Below are 10,000 nucleotides of genomic sequence, written 5' to 3' on the forward strand. Positions count from 1 at the left end.
AATTTTTACGCAAATATTATGCAAGTATAAATTATGTAGAATACCTGCATGAATATAATTACACGTAATAGTTCACTAAAGATGATCATCTCTTCAGAAAACCGATAAACCTAATAGAAAATTAATTAAAATGAATGTTTAACAGAATGTGCAAATAGGCTAGCTCTTTTGCTAGTGAATGCACTTCCGCAACCCATATATAAGCGAGTTGTATTTTCTTTTTAAATTAAGAGAAAAGAGGGGTTTTAATATGAATATCAATACACACACAAAAAGCGAATTTATACGAGTATATGTATATATATAATTTCAGGTTAATATTTTTCAGAGGTAAAACAACTAATGAAGTTTTAATGAGGTTAATACAAGAGTGATCATTACCGAAGTAGTGCAAAATATACTTTTCATTTGTTTTAATATGTCACTACACATTCATGGGCATGTTTTGGTCAACCAGTTACACTTAACTAGAAATCTCTCCAGAGGATATTGTAATACATACACACGCACATACACACATACACACATACACACACACACTCTCTCTCTATATATATATATATATATATATATATAGAGAGAGAGAGAGAGAGAGAGAGAGATATTAACTAGAGGCACTAAATTAACACAGCAATAATCTTCGTAAAATAGATATATATTTTTTAAATCAAGTGACTTTAGATGGCAGCCATAAATGGAAAGCGCGTATTGAAATTAATGTTTGTAGTGTTTATTCTCGTATTACTCTAGAAATGACCATGCTATGTTAAACTTCCTGTCGGCAAAATATTTGTCCAGGATCATTTGTCTCCGTATATGAAATATTTCCTATTTACTAATAAGGGTATGTGAACTGGACACTCGCAAAACAATCCAATAAAGTGTCATCCTGGATTGCTTTTATGCAAATCTAGAGAAAGTCTAGAGAAATATACGAGGTTCAATTTTCGTAGTATGTCGTAGATTTAATCAGCTTATGTAGATAAAATATTTTTAGTCGAGGACTTTGCGATAAGAAGTGGAAGATGAGGGAAGACACGATCATTTCAGATATCATGATAAATGGCCTCGGATGCAGTTCCAAGTTAAAGAAGGTGAAATACAAAGCGTGGGTCAGAATTAGTTTTGCTGAGAAGATATCATTTCCAATTTTGTCAATATATCTCTTGCAACGCTGTAAACAAGCTCTGGACAAAAACCTGAACAGATTAAAGTGACTCATTCGAACCGAGAAAGGAAAACGCCGATCCGTCATCCTTAATGGTCAATAGTTATTAAGATAAGTGGAGCTGGTGTTTTCCTTCTTATTTTAAGCGCGAAATAAAGAATGAGAATGAAGCTCGGACCCTAATAAATAAGGCTAAACATCCACATACAATGACTAACAATATTTTCTATCTAATCTACCTCCCTCTTTTATTTCTCTCTCTCTCTCAATCAATTTCTCGCTATCTGTATATATATATATATATATATATATATATATATATATATAGAGAGAGAGAGAGAGAGAGAGAGAGAGAGAGATATCGTAAGTTATGAAAATATAAGTGGTAATTAAGCTACACGGATTATTCCGCGTTTCATTTTCGTGAGAATTCGTAAGGCAAGTCTTACGAATTTTCACGGGAGTGAAACGCGGGATAATCTGTGTAGTTTACTACCAAGCTCTACCTATGTATTGAGTACTGTTGAAGTATATACTGAAAATGCACGCATAAAATTATTGCTTGTATATTAATTTACGTGATTAAATGCAGTAATTTCATGTATATATATGTATATACATATACATATACATATATATATATCATAATTTAGTTAAAATAGGGAAATATGAGTTAAAATCATATTTTATCAAGAGCATATGTATATATATAAATATATATATATGTATTTACATGTATATATATATATAAATATACGTGTGTATGTGTGTAATTGTATATGGATAGGTGTATATGTATATATCGGCAGTGTATATATGCATAGTTATATTTGAATTAACAAAGGAAAATACATATAAAATACAATTTCAGGTTCATATAAACAGGTACAGCAGGAATTAAAATTGGCTTTTACTAAAGCCTGATTGTTACATCTGGTGAATTGAAAAAATACAACAGAAAATATTTCAGACTGCTTTTTGACCATCCTGCTTGATTCGAGCATCAGTTTTGAGTGACATAAGAGATTCAAGGAAGGCAGACACTGTGTGAGGTGTGATGAGAGCTGTGGCGGGAGTAAGGAAGTCAGAACACAAGAGTTGATTGGAAAATTTCTGAGTTTCGTGGATAAGAATCGTTGTGTGTCTATAGAGATAATGAATGCACAGTTTGATGTCAGTGTGCGAAATGTACGCTCAATTATTTACGAGGAAAACAAGATGGGAACATTTCCACGGAATTTGTCCCAGAGGGACTCAGAGAAGATCTAAAAGAGAAAAAAAACGTTGTCATGACAGCAGGGAAATTATCGAGCTCATCAATACCTATCCCACAGTTTGTTATGTTCTGGTGATATGCGATGAAAGTTAGATGTACTGCTATAACCCAGTCACTAAAAGACAGATTTCCTAGTGAAAGTACGCTGGTTCACCCAAACCCAAGAAAACCAGATAGAACAAATCTACTAAGAAACTTATGATGATTCCTTTTTTTGACAGTACATACTCTGGGTTGCCAGTGCCAGTGCCAGTACCAGTGTCAGTGTTTATGTTATTCAGGAGTTTATCAGGATATTCCCTCGTCAGAGACCAGCACTCACAAATCAGCAGTTGCATTTTCACTATGTCAATGCACCAGTCTATAACTCCATCCTTGTCACAGACTATTGATCCAACATTGGCATCAAGACAATTCCCTCCCCTTTTTATAGTCCAGACCTTGCTCCCTGTGACTTTTAGATATTCCCTAATCTAAAGGAAAACCTTAAAGGATGTCGTTCTGAGACCATTAAGGAGATGAAAATACTGTGACGAGGGTTATTGACACGCTCACACAAGAGCAATTTCACGCGGCTTTCTAAATGTTGTTGAAACGGTACACCCAGGGAATTGCAGCCGATGCAGCTTACTTCGAAGGGGACTAGAGTTTTATGTTTTTACTATCAATAAAATTGTCATTGCGAAAACATTTGGAAAGTTGAATATACAAATTTTGTGTATATAATATTCTTATATATAATATGAATATAAATTATATGTATACTGGGTGCCTTCAATGAGTTTCCTTACGTTTTCTCATGGGCACTTGGATTGAGAGAGCATACGTAAAACTTTAGTCACCTTCAAATATATATGCTCTTGATACAATGCACTTGTTATACCGTTCTCACACCTTTTGTAAGGCCCCATATAAGTACTCTTGTATGATCATTTCAATGACCATCGTCACAGACTTTTTTCCCTTGACTTTATGGAACAACTAAAAGTCACAGAAGGAATAACTTGGACGACAAAAAAAGTGATTGATACTCCTCTGGGTCAAACAATCTGATCTTCAATGACAAACTTTTCAGACTAACTTTGCGCAAACCTTTCACATCTTCAGTTTCATCTTCAGTTTCACATCTTCAGATCTTCATGAATAAGTGTGTGTACAGTTCTCACACTGACAGCAAACTGCGCACTTATTTTCTTTATAAAGACACGACTGTCGTTATCTATAAAATTCTTCATTTGGCATATCAACTCTGGTGTTCTGGCTTCTATTACATCTTACACTAATATTATCAGCGCTTAAAGACTATAGGTATTCCTTGAATATCTTATGCTACTCAAAAGCCGACGTAGCAAGATAGTTTAAAAGTAGTGCGAAGATTTCATATGTTTCTGTGTCATTTTCTAAGTTTAAAAGATATTTTATTGTTTATTGTTTTTCTAAAGTGTACTCACGTCCAGATTGCAAATTTGCTATTTACCAGTCGTGAAAATCAGACTTCAGTAGGATGTATTTTAATTCCTGCTGGCTGAACGGTGGATTAAACCACATCTGGCTCTTCCATCTATTTTTCTTTTTAACTTCTCTTTCGATTTTATTATGGTCGAGCTTTATATTTTTCTTTTTGTGTTTATTGTATATTTTATTTTTTCATTTTTCTTTTTTGTGTTTATTGCATGTTTTATTTTTTCATTTTTCTTTGCTTCTTTTTCCTCTTTTATATTTCCTCATCGACATGTTGTAAGATATTACATTAGCATTGTTTATCCTGATCTAGCTAAGGCTTTGTTAAAATATTCCTTGTTTTTATTGAATAATCCTTCATTTGTGATATGTTGGATATTCTTTTTGAGATGCTAGGTATAAGTGCTTTTTTATACTAGTCGGATGGTTGAAATTGTGATCTATATATATAATAACGTTTGGTTGGGTAAATGGTAGGGTGCATAGAAGTTGCTGTCTAGATTCAGGGTTATGTCTAAGAAGTTTACACATTTATGGTTTAGGTCTATTGTTATATCTAGGTTCATTTTACTGAATAATTGTTTACTTTTTCGTGTTTTTTTTTTCAAATAACCTATTTGTTGAGTTCATGTAGAACATCATCCCGGTATAGTCCTTTTTTAGTCCTGGAATCTTTTTATCTAGTTCATTTACTATATAAAGGCCAGCATAGTCCGTAACTCGTGCACTATCCGGGGTCTCATTGTGACGTCAAAGTTGAGGTTCCTGTTCTTTCTGGTCCATAGTTGGTGATCATATTTAATTAGAGTTCTTCTTGCTAATCTCAAAAATGTAGTAAAATCTAAACGTATTACATAAGTAAAGATAAAAGGTGCAAGGGAGGCAATCCTTGATATAAAAACTGATACCATGAGAGTGACATCCCCCTTAAACAGAGATATTAGAAGCAAAACAAAGGAATATTAAAAAGAACGAACGGAAATGTAGAAATAAAATAATAAGATAATTGGAAAAAAAACAAATATGGTAGGTTACAAACGGGGGGAAAATTAAAACAAAAATAAATAATAAATAAACAATAAAATACGAAACTAGGGGATAAAATGGAAAACTTCACACAAAACACAATGATAGCGGAATGAGGAAGTATGGCTTTGGAAGTCTTTTTACCCGAATACGATGTTCAGCATGTTAAAAATATACCTTTTGTTGTAAAAATCTAAAGGAATAACATCTGAAGAAATTGGTGGAAACAAGATATTTTAGGTCACATAAATCGTAAAATTGCCTCCCTACTAATGAAACAGCTGTAATGGAAAAATGTAGGAAATAAACGAATGTTATAAAAAAGGTCATATAAGTCTTTGTATTTTAAACAAAATTTTGCACTATATATATATATATATATATATTTATATATATACATATATATAATCATATATATATATGCATATAGATATACACCTCGCAAGCAACCACTGTAAAAGAGTAATAAAAAATGCAAGATAGCTATATGCTCAATCCATTAAATCCAAAGTAGCTGAGCAGCGGCTTTGTTCCCATCAGTTCTGTCCAATAGGATCCTGAACAGAAGCGTGCGTTCAATCCGAACACTTATCAATGAACTAGAGGTTATTTCGTCACTATCCGACAAGGCAAAACTATTTGCCAATAACTTTGCAGCAAATTCTACCCTATGCGACGAAGGCGATCAATTCCGCGTATTTCCTGCTATATCACACAACACGCTAGGTAACATACAAATATTTGTGCGTGAGGTCGCCAAGCTAATCAAGAGCATGGATTCAAGTAAAGCAACTGGTCCTGGCGGTATTCCAATTATATTGTTTCAAAAGCTACAACCAGAACTTGCCCTCAATCTTACAAAACTGTGTAAGCGTTGCCTTAAGGAGAAGTGATTTTCAACACCCTGAAAAACCTCACCAGTATGCCCTGTATTTAGGAATTCAGGTGAAAAGTCATCTCCCTCTCGATATAGATCAATAAGTCTCATGGGTGTCATGAGTAAGTTGCTGGAATCCATATTAAATAGAGAAGTAGTCAACCACCTCAGCAGAAATAACCTTCTTAGTGACACACAATATGGTTTCCGTTTTGCTAGATTTACAGCAGACGTGCTAACGTGTACATCTCATAGGATTAGCGAATCTTTCAACAAAGGCTTCCTGTCTAGGTCAATTGCTCTTAACATATAAAAGGCCTTCGATAAGGTATGTCAGAAAGGCCTACTTCACAAGATTTCCAGCTACGGTATAACTGGAAATGTTTTCTCAATAATTAAATCATTTCTCTCTGATAGGCTCATAAGAGTAGTGGTGGTTGGGCAGAAATCAGAGGTCCACAGTATTAATGCTGGAGTCCTTCAAGGATCAATCCTGGGCCCAACTCTTCTGGATCTACATCAATGACCTCCCCAAACATACTAAAACCATTCGTTGACATCTATGCTGATGACACGACTATCTATGTCAACACATCAAAGGCCGTAAATGACAATGTTCTCTCTAATTCTCTCTCCCCATATCTTAAGCGCGTGGTACAGTGGGGTAAGAGGTGGCTGCTTACCTTTAATGAATCTAGGACCATGCTTCTATCTTTACATCATCAACGCTCTGATCCCCATCTGTCATCAATTGAAATGAATGGTTCTCGTCTAGGAGAGGCCCCATGTTTTGATAAGCTTCTGGGATTGATATTTACTCCTGATCTTAAATGGAACACATACATCAAGTCTGTGGCCAAGGTCGCTGGGGAAATGGTGGAATCCTTCTACCGCTCCAGAATATATCTTACTACTGATGTAGTTCTCTATCTATATAAAAGCAAAGTACGCCCAAGGATGGAGTACTGTTGCCACATCTGGGCAGGAACTTCTAAACACAGCATATCCTGCCTTGACAGAGTACAAAATAGACTTCGTGGTTTGGTGGGGAGGTGCCCTTTTGTCTTCCCTGCAACCTCTTTCCCACAAAAGAGACGGAGCGAGCCTGTCTCTGTTTTATAGTATTTCCATGGCAAGTGCTTGTCTGAGCTCCATTCTCTGGTGCCCCCTCGCCAATCTTTCACGAAAATCGCCCGGCTAGCTGAAACCACTATCACCATTTTTCCCACTCTTAATCCGTGCCTAAATCAAAACGTAGATTCCATGAACAAAGCTTCTTTATAAGAACTGCACGCCTGTTGAACTCTCTGCCGTTTGCCTGTTTCCCTCCCGACTTCAACTTAGATGTCTTCAAGTCCAACACAAACAAATTCCTGATTAACCACCCCCTTAAGTAATGACACTTTATCAAATCTCAAATACTAACTATTATTACGATACTATCCCATTGATTACTGTACACACATTAACCCTTATCCCCAAGTTGCTTCTGGGTCTTGATAAGTGTTGACCTATATGTGTGGGTGTATATATTATACAGAATAAAAAATATAATCTAATAGGACTAAGGATAATTATTTAATGAAACATAAATGAGGCAAAAACTAAAAAGAATACCCAATAATTGTTTTTTTTACAAAAATTTGTTTTTTTCTTATACAAATTATTTACTAACTAGTATGTCGCTGGCATATCGATGACTTAGTAAATTAAAAAGTGTGTAAACTTTTTGTAAATAGAAAAATATATTTTAATGCATATATCAATGCGAGAATAATTTCAAGCTATCAGATGTGTAGGCATATATATATATATATATATATATATATAGATGGACAGATAGATAACAAGATAGGTATATATATATATATATATATATTATATATACACACCCATACACACACACACACACATATATATATATATATATATATATATATATATATATATATATATATATATATAGGTTTAGAATTTTATTGAGATAGACAAATTTACATGGTCGCGACACCAGACATGCAAATATTTCTAACAGCTTGTTTGTTAACATCACAATTCCTCGTCAGGCAACTTAAAATATGTGTCTTCCATCAAAGAAAGCCGATTCTCTTCGATGAAATAAACGTATTAGCAGTGTGGAGTATTACTTGATCCTTATTATCTCACGGGCAACGTCAGGTCTCCCTGCAAGTAAATAATGGGCAATCAACAATTCCCCCATTAACTAACAATCATGAGGTCGTTTACTCAGCGACCGAGAAGGCTAACATCTTTGCCAGACGGTTTGCCTCCAACTCCACACTGGACCCTGCTAACCACCCCGTCCCTGACTTTTCCTTGTGAACAGACACAACGCTAGACGATCTGAAAATCACCCTTCTCAGGTGCATGCAATCATAAAAAAAAAACCTTCACACCTCAAAAGCATGTGGAACTGATCTCATACAGGATGTGCTATTAAAATGTGCTCCACCGAATAGCTCCAGTTGTCTCCAAACTTTACAACAAATGCGTTAATGAATCTTGCTCTCCGGACTGGTGGAAACTGCTTTTATGATATCAGTTTTCAAGAATTTTGACAAAAGAACTGACCTAGTAAACTATCGCCACATTAGCCTCCACCCACTTTTTGCCAAAATATTTGAGTCCATAATTAACCAAGCTCTAGTCCATCACCTTACAGATGCTAAACTTCTGACCGACCAAAATATGGATTTAGGCAATCTCGTTCCACAGCAGACATCCAAAATTTCCTCGGAAATAGATATACATGCTGATGACACCACGCCCTATAGCAGGCACGACAGGAAAACAAATAAACACATATTTAAGGAAATGGCAAAAACACTAGCAGCTGACCTCCAATCTGTAGTGGAATGGGGGCCAAAAATAGATGGTTACATTCAATGCTGTCAAGGCTAAACTTGTTTCCTTCAATAATTACAAGACACCTTGTCTACCACCGAAAGCAATGGCCAAAGATTCATTGTCTGAACGTACTTCTTTTAAAGGTCTCGGCCTAACGTTCACAGAAAAGATGAGTTGGAACAATTACATTGAGAGCATTTCCAGAACAGCTGCGAAGAAGGTGGTTTCTCTCTCTGCTGTGCTAGAAATCTACTAACGCCCGAAAGTACCCTGTATCTCTATAAGGCCATCATTCTTCCATGTATGGAGTACTGTTGTCATATTTTGGCTGGTGCATCTGCTACTTGCCTCTCACTACTAGACAAGGTCAAAAAGAGAGTCGCCAACCTGATAGGTCCTGAACTGGCATCTAAGCTTCAGCCTCTGTCCTATCGACGAAATATTGCATCCCTCTGCCTGTTCTACAACAATTTTAACGGTGAATTCTCTGACAAACTGCAAGCACTTGTGCCCCACGACGAAAATACCCTCACACAAACCCGACAAGCAGCTAAATCCCACCCCTACACAGTAGAGATTCTTAGATGTAAGAGAGTTCCTTCACTAGTAGTTTCTTCCCCAGAACAGCTAGCCTCTGGAATTCCATCTCGGGTGCCTGCTTACCCAACTGTACTGACATGCAGAAGTTCAAGTGTAACGTGAACCGACATCTTCCTGCCCAACTCCCTACATAGTACCCCAGTACCTTATGTTCTTGATAGTAGTCCCCTCCTCCAAAGTAGCAATGTGCCTTGTTTGGCGTGAAAATGAAATTTAAAAAAAGTATATACACACAGACAAACACATACACCCACATATATATATATATATGTGTGTGTGTATGTATATATATATGTATATATATATATATATATATATATATATATGTATATATATATATATATGCCTGTGTATGATTTTATTCTGTGATTGTGTGTATATTAATAAGCTAGCTTCATAAGTAGAACACGTAGTTATCTTGGATCCAGTATATTTATCAAATGTCGAATTAATATGTTATGATTGATTATATCATACAATAAACGTGTTTTATAAAAAAACACACAAAATAAGAGAAGTTGATAAATGCTTAGTATTAGCTTCGTGTATCAACACCGTTTTTTAATTTCCTGTTTCAAACAACCAGCCTCCTATTACAGATAAACTAAATGTCACTGATATCAGTTAATCACATACAAGGAGAGCAACTCACACAATGTTTCTGATGTTGTGTGCATAATAAGTTGTATTTGTGTGGGTTAATATATGCAAAGACTTTGAGGTA

This window comes from Euprymna scolopes, chromosome 9 (assembly GCF_053919585.1).
Source record: "Euprymna scolopes isolate OS-2025 chromosome 9, ASM5391958v1, whole genome shotgun sequence".
Classification (NCBI taxonomy): domain Eukaryota; kingdom Metazoa; phylum Mollusca; class Cephalopoda; order Sepiida; family Sepiolidae; genus Euprymna; species Euprymna scolopes.